Here is a 14920-nt window from a genome sequence, read left to right as displayed (position 1 = left end):
GCTCTAGAGCACTAAGTCAATAGTTGTGGTGTTTGGGCTTAGTTGCTCCGCAGCATGAGGGATCTTCCTGTACCAGGGATTGAACCTGTATCTTCTGTATTAGCAGGCGGATTCTTTACCACTGAGCCACCAGGGAAGCCCCTGGTTTGATTAAATTATTGAGAATTTTTAACTGTTATACACCCTATTCAAGCAAGAAAATAATAACAGTAATAATACTGACAGCATTTAATAAGTGTTTTGCTACATTCCAGTGACTCTTCTATGTACTTAAAATAATCTCTACAATTAACCCTGTGAGATGGTATTACTGTTATCCATACTTAGAGATGAGGAAATAGACACCAAGTCACTTGCCCAAGGTCTAGATATTCTATCATGTGGCACTTTTGATCATCTGTTCTCATGTTTGGCAATAGTATTATTGCAATTTTTGTTTCATATTCCTTAGGCATCACAAAACCAGAAACACTTTCCCAGCTAGTTTTTATTTTCATTTCTTTGTTTGTGCCCCCTCCCAAAACTTGAGAATAATTTACTGTGTGTTATAGCAGTACTTCTGAGACAGAGGAAGTTTTGTCCCAGAGTACATCTGGCAAAATGTCTGGACATCGTTGATGTGTCACAGTACATGTTTTGGCATGTTAGGTAAAATAAAAAAATAATTACACAAATCACTGTGATAGCATCAGGATATTTGTCACTCTTCTCATAAAATGCTATAATTGTTTATACTGTGGGTCAACATGGAATAATTAGTTAGGATTATTTACAAACTGATAATTGGGGGAAAAAACAAAGCTTTGTGCAAAGTTGATGAAATGGCTTAACCACCAAGTGTCTTTGCAAATAACATCTTGTCAATCCTTGAACTCAATGAAAACTAGGCAAAGGCTCTGATCATCCACATTCACAAATAAAAAACAGGATCCAGATGATGAAGGAACGCAATTTCAAGTCAATCTTGGTCCCGAGGAAATTATCTGTTTATTTATGGCAAAATTTCATTTTATGTCTTGTTGTTTATTTGCTTGTTAGCTTGTTTTTGTCTAAATCATAAGCTGACCATCTGCAAAATTAGCTGGCATGCTTGTTAAAAGGCACCTTCTGGGGCTTTACCTCAGACCTGCTGAATCCTAATATCGATGATCGGGTTCAGGAATCTCCATTTTTAACAGGCTCCTGGGTGAGTCTCATACAAGATTAAGTTTGGACACCACTGTCTTGACTGATTGATACACACAGCTGGTGTGGGCTTCATGGGCAGTTGAAAAGTCTGTTAGTGCAATCCTTTTCTCCTTTGCAAAGTGTATTATCCTATGCAATGAAGGGCCAGGGGTCAACAGTCAGCCTACTTGGTAAGAGGGCAATATGGGGACAAACAGGCTATTATCCTGACAATCCCCAAATTGCAGATTGGATAGCCTTATTTTGAGGAAGACTATTTTTGTTGTTGTTGTTCTGTTTATCCATCTCTAAGTACAGCCATCTTTCCTTGTTTTAATGTTGGGCTTCTTTCTTGGTTTTTATTGGGGAGAATTGAAGGATCAGAGGCTGCTCTGCTTCTCCCTGGGGCTCCAGTACTCTTGGGTTGAACTTCTCTTGAGCAGACCACCTATTGTCTCTAGAAATGAATTTGGAGGGCTTCATGCTGGGAACAAAGATTGCTGCTGTTAGCTGCTCTGCATTTGGAGGAAAGGCAGCTAAAACATTAAAATCGATTAATTAATTTGAGGTTAGTTAATCATCTATGTAAAGTAATTGCTTTGATCTTTTCTCTAAGTTCTTTAAAGCTTTTTAATCACTAAGCTAGGATGTGTGGTTGTGCAGCTGCTGTGTGTGTCTGTGAGTGTGTCTATGTTTGCCTGTCTATATCTGTGTGTCTGTCTGTGTGTGTTTACAATTGTATCTATTTTTAACATTCCAGGAATTTCTCAAAAATTTTAGTGTACTGATCTTGGGTAATTTTGTTGTCCAGTATGAAGCAATTTGATTCTTTTAAAATGTGTATATGCATTTTCTTTCATTTCAGTAGAGTTTTAAACAGGAAGTACAAATAAATGTATGTTCTCTATTCATGTTTTCTGGAAACCCAAAGGGAAAAAACGTATTTAAAAATTCTTGGGAATTCCTTGGTGATCTGTTTCCTGGCTTTGATGGCAGGGGAACTAGGATCCCACAAGCTGCATGGTGGGGGGAAAAAAAATTTAGTTACATTTTTATTATACTACATATACCAAGAGAAAATTTAGCAAATGCATAAAATCACAGAGGAGAATAAAAATCAAACAAAATTCCTCTACCCACCATTTTGTCTGCTCATAATTATTTTGAAATAAGATTGGCCTTTTACTGATTATAACATTTTTTAAAGGATGAAAAGCAAACACATTGAATAAAAATGTTGGGTTGGGTGGGTTTTATTATTTAATTTTCTATACTTTCTATATATTATATGATACAACATTCTGGAAACAAAGAGTTATCACTGGGCTGACTATCCTTGAACATGTATTTTTATGTAAATCATTGAATATTGCCTTAAAATAAATTTTTAAATCAAAAATTTTCTTTTAAAAATATGCTCAAATTTAAGACTTATTGCAGATACTTATAAACTGAACTTAAACTTGTTTATAATTTTGCTGAAGCATTTCCTTACACTCTTGCTTTTGTTGGTATTACATTTTAGAATCTTGTCCATTTAGCAAAGATGACATGTCCTTACTGCTTTTATTTTTAGTGTATTAATAAGGTTGACTAATGCATACATGTATTGTCCAATAGTATCACTTCTTTTTAAAATCTGTTCTTGCTTCTTGAGGGAAGAGATGAAGGGGCTTCACAATCTGAAGCAAGAAAGCCTGGGTTTGAATTCCAGCTCTGCCACTTCCTAGCTGAGTAACCCTGGGGAGGTTACATAAGGGCCTTCCTTTGTCTCAATCTCCTCAATCATAAAATGGAGAAAATAAGAGTACCTCCCTCAAAAGTTTGTTGGAAAAGTTAAGTGAGTTAACAAACATAAGCAGTGAGAAACTACCTGGTTCAGGGGAAATGCTCAACAGATGTTAGTTACGGTAACTAGTACTGCTTTATTTCCTATTACTATTATTAATGATTTTAGCCTTGTGACCAGTGTATGAATGAGCAAAGGATTGTGGTGAGTTTGAGTGATTCTTATTTATGGAGAAAAGCACTATCTCTATTTAGAATATTAAATTTTTTTTACTAGAAATACCAAAATGTCTTTTCGACTTTATTTTTGGCTTAATTTGAAATGTCTGAATCAGTGCAAAAATCTAAAAAAAATACTTTTATGGATCTGAATCTATCAATCTTTCATAGTTTCTTCCTTAGCTTTTAAGTCAAGAAAGAAACAGCATTCTAAAAATTAGAATATCTTTTCATCAGCTCTTTTTCTATTTTTTCACTATTTCATAATTTCACATTTAACACTTTAGAAGTATTGACTTTTTTAAAATGATGATTTAACAATTTTCCCAAATACCTAACCAGTTAATGCTGCATCATTTATCAAAGAATCCACTTGTTTAATGAGAAAGATATTTTGAAGAGAGGTGGAGGATGGACTTTGCTGATGACTCCAAAATCACAACTTGGGCTCCACATGTGGCTGCTATACTAGAAGAGGTTTAAAAATTATAGCAGTGTATAGGGCTTCCCTGGTGCCTCAGAGGGTAAAGCATCTACTTACAATGTGGGAGATCTGGGTTTGATCCCTGGGTTGGGAAGATTCCCTGGAGAAGGAAAAAGCAACCCACTCCAGTACTCTTATTTGGAAAATCCCATGGATGGAGAAGCCTGGTAGGCTACAGTCCATGGGGTCGCAAAGAGTCCGGACATGACTGAGTGACTTCACTTCACTTTGAATAGAGCATTTGTCCATTTCATCCAGAGTAGAATCCCATTCATCAAACCCAGATGTCTTGGAAACAACCAAAATGTCCATTGACAGATGAATGGATAAAGAAGATGTGGTACATATGTACAATAGAATATTACTGAGCCATAAAGAGGAATGAAATTGGGTCATTTGCAATGATGTGAATGAACCCACAGTCTGTCACACAGAGTGAAGTAAGTCAGAAAGTAACAAACAGATATTGTATATTAATATATATGGAATCTAGAAAAATGGTAGTGACGAACATATTTATAGGACAGGAATAGAGACACAGACATAGAGAGCAGACTTATGGACATGGTGTGGGGGTGAGAAGAGTAGGACAAATTGGAAGAGTAGCATTGACATATATACACTACCATGTGTAAAACAGATAGCTAGTGGGAAGTTGCTGTATAGCACAGAGAGCTCAGCTCATTGCTCTGTGATGATCTGGAGGGGTGTGAATGAGGAGGTGGGTGAGAGGGAGGCTCAAGTGGGAGGGGATATATGTACACATATAGCTGACACACCTCCCCATTCACACCCCTCCAGATCATCACAGAGCAATGAGCTGAGCTATCTGTGCTATACAGCAACTTCCCACTAGCTGTTCTACACATAGTAGTGTATATACATCAATGCTACCCTTTCAATGAAAGAAATGGGCATACCAGACACCCTGACCTGCCTCTTGAGAAATCTGTATGCAGGTCAGGAGGCAACAGTTAGAACTGGACATGAAACAACAGACTGGTTCCAAATAGGAAAAGGAGTATGTCAAGGCTGTATACTGTCACCTGCTTGTTTAATTTATATGCAGAGTACATCATGAGAAACGCTGGGCTGGAAGAAGCACAAGCTGGAATCAAGATTCCTGGGAGAAATATCAATAACCTCAGATATGCAGATGACACCACCCTTACGGCAGAAAGTGAAGAAGAACTAAAGAGCCTCTTGATGAAAGGGAAAGAGGAGAGTGAAAAAGCTGGCTTAAAGCTCAACATTCAGAAAACTAACATCATGGCATCTGGTCCCATCACTTCATGGCAAATAGATGGGGAAACAGTGGAAACAGTAGCAGACTTTATTTTGGGGGGCTCCAAAATCACTGCAGATGGTGACTGCAGCCATGAAAGTAAAAGACACAGTGGAAACAATGTCAGACTTTATTTTTGGGGGCTCCAAAATCACTGCTGATGGTGATTGCAGCCATGAAATTAAAAGATGCTTACTCCTTGGAAGGAAAGTTATGACCAACCTAGATAGCATATTTAAAAGCAGAGACATTACTTTGCCAACAAAGGTCCGTCTAGTCAAGGCTATGGTTTTTCCAGTGGTCATGTATGGATGTGAGAGTTGGACGGTGAAGAAAGCTGAGCACCGAAGAATTGATGCTTTTGAACTGTGGTGTTGGAGAAGACTCTTGAGGGTCCCTTGGACTGCAAGAAGATCAAACCAGTCCATCCTAAAGGGGATCAGTCCTGGGTGTTCATTGGAAGGACTGATGTTGAAGCTGAAACTTCAATACTTTGGCCACCTCATGCAAAGAGTTGACTCATTGGAAAAGACCCTAATGCTGGGAAGGATTGGGGGCAGGAGGAGAAGGGGACGACAGAGGATGAGATGGCTGGATGGCATCACCAACTCGATGGACATGGCGTTGGGTAGACTCCGGGAGTTGGTGATGGACAGGGAGGCCTGGCATGCTGCGATTCATGGGGTCTCAAAGAGTCGGACACGACTGAGCGACTGAACTGAACTGAACTCAACTCCTTGGAAGAAATGTTATGACTGACCTAGGCAGCATATTAAAAAGCAGAGACATTACTTTGCCAACAAAGGTCCCTCTGGTCAAGGCTATGGTTTTTCCAGTAGTCATGTATGGATGTGAGAGTTGGACGATAAAGAAAGCTGAGAACCGAAGAATTGGTGCTTTTGAACTGTGGTGTTGGAAAAGACTCTTGAGAGTCCCTTGGACTGCAAGGAGATCCCACCAGTCCATCCTAAAGGAAATCAGTCCTGAATATTCATTGGAAGGACTGATATTGAAGCTGAAACTCCAATCACCTGATGTGAAGAGCTGACTTATTGGAAAAGACACTAATGCTGGGAAAGATTGAAGGCAGGAGGAGAAGGGGACGACAAAGGATGAAATGGTTGGATGGCATCACCGACTCAATGGACATGAGTTTGAGTAAACTCCAGGAGTTGGTGATGGACAGGGAGGCCTGGCATGCTGCAGTCCGTGGGGTCACAAAGAGTTGTACACGACTGAGTGACTGAACTGAACTGATAGCTGATTCACACTGTTGTGAAGCAAAAACTAACACAACATTGTAAAGCAAGTATACTCCAATAATAAAATTAAAAAAAAAAATAGAAAAGCAACTGACGGTATTTGTTGTCCATAATAAAAATCAGAGTTTTCAAGTGAAAAAAACCCCAGATGTCAAAGGTCCCTGTCAAACAGTTGGCAATGTTTCTTCTAAATATCTGACTGTTGGATTTGGAAAGCTATAAGAAATTAGGCCTCTGAAGTCAGTCCTGAAGGCTTTCTGGCTGGAACTCCAGAAGTAGGCAGACAGCAGCAGGAAAAACCCTGGCCATTTAAACACGGTTATGGGCTTCCCATAGGGTAAAGAATATGCCTGCAATGTGGGAGACCCAGGTTTGATCCCTGTGTGGGGAAAATCCCTGGAGAAGGGAATGGCTGCTCACTCTAGTATTTGCCTGGAGAATCCCATGAATAGAGGAACCTGACAGGCTACAGACCATGGGGTTGCAAAGAGTCAGACACAACTAAGCAACTAATACTTTATGGGCTTCTCTGGTGGCTCTAGGTGAGTGTTCACATCATCGTGATTATCTGGGTCGTGAAGATCTTTTTTGTACAGTTCTTCTGTGTATTCTTGCCACCTCTTCTTAATATCCTCTGCTTCTGTTAGGTCCCTACCATTTCTGTCCTTTATTGAGCCCATCTTTGCATGAAATGTTCCCTTGGTATCTCAATTTTCTTGAAGAGATCTCTAGTCTTTCCCACTCTATTGTTTTCCTCTATCTCTTTGCACTGATCACTGAGGAAGGCTTTCTTATCTCTCCTTGCTATTCTTTGGAACTCTGCATTCAAATGGGTATATCTTTCCTTTTCTCCTTTGCTTTTCGCTTCTATTCTTTTCACAGCTATTTGTAAGGCCTCCTCAGACAGCCATTTTGCCTTTTTGCATTTCTTTTTCTTGGGGATGATCTTGCTCTCTCAGACACGACTGAGTGACTGAACTGAACTGGTGGCTCAGATGGTAAAGAATCTGCCTGCAATGAGCGAGACCCAAGTCCGATCCCTGGGTTGAGAAGATCCCCTGGAGAAGGAAAAGGCTACCCACTCTAGTACTCTTGCCAAGAGAACTCCATGGACAGAGGAGCCTGGAAGGCTGCAATCCATACGGTTGCAAAGAGTCAGACACAACTGAGCAACTAACACTTTCACTTTCACTTCATTGGTAAGTTACCCCAAAAGAGAAAACATGTTCCACAAAGAAAGGGCTGACCTCAGACTGACTTTCAGTGGTTCATATGCTAGTCTTTTTCATCTGGAAAATTTATTATTAGTAATAACCACTCGCCTTACAATGTTTGTGAATTAGATGAAATAATGACAACATCAAAGAAACTTTTACCAGCTGTACAGAATTACACAGATGATAGTAACTTTGGTATTTACAGAATCCTTTCATGTACACTATCATACTCAAATTATAATTGTTAACATGCAAAGCCTATTATAAAATACTCTGTAATTAATTGGTAGCTTAAGGGAAAGTAATAAAAAGGAAGCAACAGCAAATCTTAAAATTTTCCTGAGGATTAAAGAAAAGAATTAATTCATGCAGAGCCTACCTCAGTCATGATAAAGCCCAAAGAAAATTAAGAATTTGAGCAATTGTTTGTTTGTCACCATCCCACTTCCTCTTTATACACATATATATTCTTTTTCACATTCTTTTCCATTATGGTTTATCCCAGGATATTGACTATAGTTCCCTGTACTGTATAGGACCTTGCTGTTTATCTATTCTATATATAATAGCTTGCATCTGCTAATCCCAAATTCCCAGTCCTTCCCCCTGCCACATCCCTCCCCCTTGGCAACAACAAGTTTGTCTTCTTTATCTGTGAGTCTGTTTTTGCTTCAGAGATGTGTTGATTTGTGTCATATTTTAGTTTCCACATATAAGCAATATCAGAATGGTCATCATTAAGAAGTCTATAAATAACAAATGATGGAGAGCATGTGGAGAAAAGAGAATCCTCTTACACTGCTCATGGGAACATAAACTGGTACAGCCAGTGTGTAAAACAGTATGCATATCCTAAAAAAACTAGATTATATGGCCATATAATCCAGCAATCCCACTCCTGGGCATATATCCAGACAAAACTATCCTTCAAAAAGATACCTGCATGCCTATGTTCATAGCATAACTATTTACAATAGCCAAGACATGGAAATAACCTAATTGTCCATGGACAGATGAATGGATAAAGAAGATGTGGTACATATATACAGTGGAATGTTACTCAGCCATCAAAAAGAGTTTGATTCCTGGTTGGAGAGCTGAGATCTCACATGCCTCATGACCAAAAAACCAAAATATAAAACATAAACAATATTGTAACAAATAAAGACTTTAAAAAAAAAGAATATTAGAAGAGGGAAAAAAATATTTCAAAAGACATATTTGATGAAGGAGTGTTATGCAAAATATATAAAGAACTCTAAAAACTCAACAATAAAAAACAAATAACTCAATTAAAAAATGGACTGAAAACCTGGACAATCATCTCATAAGGCAAATAAGCATATGAGATGATGCTCTACAGCATGTCATTAAGGAAATGCAAATTAAAGGAACAATGTGATGCCACCACATACCTCTAAAATGGCCAAAATCTAGAACACAAAACTGAAGCCATGAATGTGTGGAGGCAAGGCTGGTTTTAGAAAAGGCAGAAGAACCAGAGATCAAATTGCCAACATCCGCTGGATCATCGAAAAAGCAAGAGAGTTCCAGAAAAACATCTATTTCTGCTTTATTGACTATGCCAAAGCCTTTGACTGTGTGGATCACAATAAACTTTGGAAAATTCTGAAAGAAATGGGCATACCAGACCACTTGACCTGCCTCTTGAGAAACTTGTATGCAGGTCAGGAAGCAACAGTTAGAACTGGACATGGAAAAACAGACTGGTTCCAAATAGGAAAAGGAGTACGCCAAGGCTGTATATTGTCACCCTGCTTATTTAACTTATATGCAGAGTACGTCATGAGAAACACTGGGCTGGAAGAAGCACAAGCTGGAATCAAGATTGCCGGGAGAAATATCAATAACCTCAAATATGCAGATGATACCACCCTTATGGCAGAAAGTGAAGAAGAACTAAAGAGCCTCTTGATGAAGGTGAAAGAGGAGAGTGAAAAAGTTGGCTTAAAGCTCAACATTCAGAAAACTAAGATCATGGCATCAGGTCCCATCACTTCATGGCAGATAGATGGGGAAACAGTGGCAGACTTTATTTTTGGGGGCTCCAAAATCACTGCTGATGGTGATTGCAGCCATGAAATTAAAAGACGCTTACTCCTTGGAAGGAAAGTTATGACCAACCTAGGTAGCATATTAAAAAGCAGAGACATTACTTTGCCAACAAAGGTCCCTCTGGTCAAGGCTATGGTTTTTCCAGTAGTCATGTATGGATGTGAGAGTCAGACTGTGAAGAAAGCTGAGCACCGAAGAATTGATGCTTTTGAACTGTGGTGTTGGAGAAGACTCTTGGGAGTCCCTTGGATGGCAAGAAGATCCAACCAGTCCATCCTAAAGGAGATCAGCCCTGGGTGTTCATTGGAAGGACTGATGGTGAAGCTGAAACTCCAATACTTTGGTCACTTCATGCAAAGAGTTGACTCATTGGAAAAAACCCTGATGCTGGGAAGGATTGGGGGCAGGAGGAGAAGGGGACGACAGAGGATGAGATGGCTGGATGGCATCACCAACTTGATGGACATGAGTTTGGGTAAACTCCGGGAGCTGGTGATGGACAGGGAAGCCTGGCGTGCTACAATTCATGGGGTCACAAAGAGTCGGACACGACTGAGCAACTGAACTGAACTGAAGGGTGTAGGAGAAATATCTGTACCTTTTCCTCAAGTTTGTTGTATAACTAAAACTATTCTTTAAAAAAATATTAGGTCTTGAAAAAAAATCTAATCTAGTTGATGACATAGGTAATAAGAACAATTTGCTTTCATTGTTAGTTCACTTGTGACCAGGATTCAATCCTGACCAAATGCTGACTGGACAGGTGGCCTCCTCTGCCCTTATAACTCTATTTTTGTCTTTCTAAAGTCTTCTGGCTTTCTCAGAGTTGACTCACTCTTCTGTCCAGAATTTCTGAGAACTACGATTTTTCTCTAGGAATGACATAAAATATTGGTATTTGAAAAACCTTTCAACTTTTTCCAATACTTAAATTGTTCCTACAAATCTAAAGCTATATTTCTTCCATAAGAATAATCCTAGGGACATCCCTAGGTTGTTCAGTGATTGGGAATCCACCTGCCAATGCAGGAGACATGAGTTCAACTCCTGGTCCAGGAAGATCCCTCATGCTGGAGGAAAAGTAAACCTGCCAGCTATAGCTACTGAGCCTATGCACCCTAGAGCCTGACAACTGCAGCAAGAGAAGCCACAGAAATGAGAAGCCTGTGCACCACAACTAGAGAGTAACCCTTGCTCGCCACACCTAGAGAAAAGCCCAAGTGCAGCAATGAAGACCCAGCACAAAAAAACAAATAAAGTAAAAATGATAATTAAAAAGGGAATATTTCCTTTTATAGACTTTACAAATTCCCTTCATAAATTCATATCTTGCAAAATATTTGTGTCAGCAAAATATCCTTCAAAATATACTTCCCCAGCAGTACGACGGTTAGAACTCCACCTTCCAATGCAGGGGGTGCAGGCTCGATCCCCAGCTGGGGAACTAAGGTCCCTGGGTGTGGCCAAAAACATTTTTTTAGATACTCTGTTCCTTCAAACAATCTTAAGAGATGGGCAAACTAAGGTGCCCACTTTAACGATGGTACTCATTTAGATGAGGAAGTTGCAACTTAGAGAAAAGCTAAATAACTTGCAGGAGAATACACAGCAGCAAACAGAAACTTGAACTCAGGTCTTCTGTTTCCATATCTATCACGTTTCCTATTATCCTATCATACCCTCATATGATGCACTTTAGTGTTCTTATAGAACTTCACAGATCTCCTAAGTGCCTTCTCCTACATTTTCTCATTTCTCCCACAAAGACAACTTTCTAATAGAATCACATTTTTAAAGATATTCTTCTTAAACTAAAGCATTAGTCACGTTTCAGGCAGTATGACAAATCCATGAGTGATTTATTTTGAGTCTTTCAACATAGGGAGCCATATGCTCCCAAGAATGTACCAAACAACACTAAAAAGAGAAATTTAACCTAGATAAGAAGAGGAATGATCCTTTAACTTGGAGATGGGTTAGAAAAAAAACATGGAAATTTTCGAGTTAGTTATTCCTCTATTTCTTAAGAAAAAGTGTAAAGAACTTTGTAAAAGATCATTTAGTGAAGATTTTTAAAACTTAGGGAACATAACAGTTTGTTAGCAATTTATACACAGTACTTTCCTAGACATAGAACCTCACTGTAAGTAAATGTTGGTTAAAAACAAAGAAAGAGAACATATTGCTTGTGTCATGAAGAATTTATATGACAAAGCAACATATCAACATAGACAAAATCCTATATTATAAAAGTAGCCACAGGCTTCAGAGTGAGGGAATGATCAGCTGGCGCTGAGGTTACTTGAAAGTTTTCAGGAGGTGGGAAGATTTGCAAAGCTCCTTTAGTGATATGACAGAGGGAGGAGCATTTTATGTGTTTTTTGTGTGGCATGAGCTTCCCAAGAAGCTGGATATATGACATATTATATAATGCAATTTTCTAATGTACATAAGAAACCAGGAAGAAAACTGCCTTGTTGGTAAGAATGAGAAGATGAGAAGCAACAGCAGCTGGGAGTCTCTCTTTTCTGACTAAGATACGGAATTTGGAATGGCATGATAGCCAGTCATACCCTACCGGAAAGTTAAGATATGAAAATGTTTTCATAGGAAAATGTTTTCCTATGTTTTCATAGTTAAGAAAAAAAAATGCTTCTGTTCTGTTCAAACAGAACAGAGCAAGTGTTCTGTCTGCTCTGTGTAGAAGCCATGAGGAGGAGCCAGGATGTTGTCTAAGAGGACCATGTGTAATAACAACAACCCACAGGCAGTGTGCTAGGCACCAGAGCTTCCAGCAGAACAGTCTCATCCTGTTTCCAATGTGTTCCCAAAAGGCAGCGTGGGATAAGGTGGAAGCCCACCGTACCCTGTGTGGGTGAGAGAAGATTTTTGGAGGAAATATGGGAACTGATGTGAAGAGTGGCTACGTGTGAGTCAACAACAGGGAGGGATGCTGAAGAGGGCATTCACAACAGAGAGCAATGTCCATGCAGAGAGAAGGAGATGGGGGAGAGCTGGTTGGAGCATCACTGAGAGAAGGAAGTGGAAATGTGGCTAAAAGTCCCAAGGATGAAAACAACCAGCAGAGAAATGCAGGGGAAAGGGGAGAACTGAGAGAAAATGTGAACCAGGAAGTAAACTGCCTTGTTGATAAGAATGAGAAGATGAATGAGAAAATATTAGCAGGACTTGGTTACTGACTGGCACTGGAGGATAAAAGGGATGATGGGGTTTTAAAAAATCCCAAATGTTGTGAGTCTTGGGAACCAAAAGAATGAGAGTAGCGTTGGCTATAAAGGAAAGGCAGGAAGGTACTGTTTGAGGAAGGAAGAGAAGCTAATCTTGACTTTCCTCTTGTTAAATTTCAGGTAACATTAGAACATACAGATGTCAGGTGGGGAAGAATCTGGGGATTGAAGAGCATGTGAAATTGGAGGATGGGGCTAAGATGAGAGCTGGAGACAGATTTAGGGATAGTCTAGACACAGGTGGAAGCTAAGACCATGTGTACATGAATTACTTGAAGGAATTCAACGTATTTGAGAATATAAATTATTTTCTAATAGAACTCACACACACATCAAATAGATCAGAGTATGGCATAACCCTATTGTCCTTCAGACATCTGGAGTACAATTAACAAAGGAGCATAGTGTTGGTAAACTAGATCTACTGACTCTTACGTGTCAATATCCAGTTGGTGGACTTCCCTGGTGGTCCAGTGGTTAAGAATCCCCTGCCAATGCAGAGGACAGGGGTTCAATTCCTGGTCCAGGAACTAAGATCCCACATGCCTGGAGGCCAAGTAATCCTAGGCACCAACTAGAGAGCCTGAATGCCACAACTAAGACCTTATTCAGCCAAATAAATAAATATTTTTTAAAAATATATCTAGTTGGTTTCTAATCAGGAACTATGAGATCGACACTTGTCAACTATTTATTAAGATCTACTATGAAATTTGCATTTATTCTCTCCACAAAACTTTTTTACTTCTACAGAAAAGTTCAAGAGATACAAATATATTTAGTGAGATATCTGTCTAGACATCAAATATCTTTTGATAAAAGGATATCTTGAAGATTAGTTGAATTTCAACACACATATACCATATTTCCAATAAAACATAAATAGGCTTTAGAAATTAAAGAAACTTAATATAGCAATTATATATTGAACCCTAGTTCACCTGATTTGAAAAACTTTTAGATAAAGTTATTATCTAATTTTTCAGGTCTAATAATTTTCCTTAAGTTAAATCAATGGGATCTGTATGAAAAGTTATACATAATGTAATAAACCTAATATCAAGGTAACCACTAACATAATTTACTCTGAATCATCTATTAGTGACCTGAGTAATTTTGCTATTTTTACTAGGTTACCAGGTTAAACTAGACATCTGAAAAAATAGGCTCTAATAAGAAATTCAAATAGCTCCTGCCATTCTTGAAAATAAAAGATTATCCCTTCACAGAGTAAATAGACATAGCCTTTCATTTTAGGTGGTCCCAAGGATAGGTACTGATGACTAATATCGGGCAGATATTTTTGACAGGTACTTCTCAGGATATTATAATATTACAAAAGAGAAACATCTACTGAAGTCAATTCTGTGTATAAGTTTGTGTGCTCAGTTGCTCAGTCGTGCGTGTCTGATTCTTTGCAACGCCGCGGACTGTAGGCTCCTCTGTCCATGGAATTTTTCAGGAGTGGGTTGTGATTTCCTCCTCCAAGTTAGCTTCCCAACCCAGGGATTGAACCCATATCTCCTGAGTCTTCTGCATTGGCAGGCATATTCTTTAATACTGTGCTATCTGGGAAACCCAAAGTCAATTCTACCACTCACCTTTTGAGGAATTTGGACCTTACTAGTTAGAATTCATATTTTGTTTTGTTTGCAATAAATAAGTACTGTATTAACCTCTGGATATATAATCACTATAATATTTATTTTAGTAAGCTATAAAAAGCAGCAGGGCTTCCCTTGTGGCTCAACTGGTAAAGAATCTGCCTGCAATGTGGGAGACCTGGGTTCAATTCCTGGGTTGGGAAGATCCCCTGAAGAAGGAAAAGGCTACCCACTCTAGTATTCTGGCCTAGAGAATTCCATGGACTGTATAGTCCATGGGGTCGCAAAGAGCTGGACACGACTGAGCCACTCTCACTCACTCACTCAAAAAGCAGCAAGTATTAGCTTCAAAACAAAATAAGTCAAATAACTCAAGGAAGTAGTGTGAGATTTAGAAAGAGATTAATTTTCCAGATGATTTAACTGAAGACCTGTTGAAAGAGTTTTATTTTCTATGAGATAATTAATGAAGGCTTGTGAAGTGAAAGTCACTCAGTTGTGTCCGACTCTTTGCGGCCCCATAGACTATACAGTCCATGGAATTCTCCAGGCCAGAATACTAGAGTAGGT

This window comes from Giraffa tippelskirchi, chromosome 3 (assembly GCF_054371585.1).
Source record: "Giraffa tippelskirchi isolate mGirTip1 chromosome 3, T2T-mGirTip1v1.2.pri, whole genome shotgun sequence".
Classification (NCBI taxonomy): domain Eukaryota; kingdom Metazoa; phylum Chordata; class Mammalia; order Artiodactyla; family Giraffidae; genus Giraffa; species Giraffa tippelskirchi.
The sequence above is the reverse complement of the archived record's forward strand: the minus strand, read 5'-3'. Positions refer to the sequence as shown.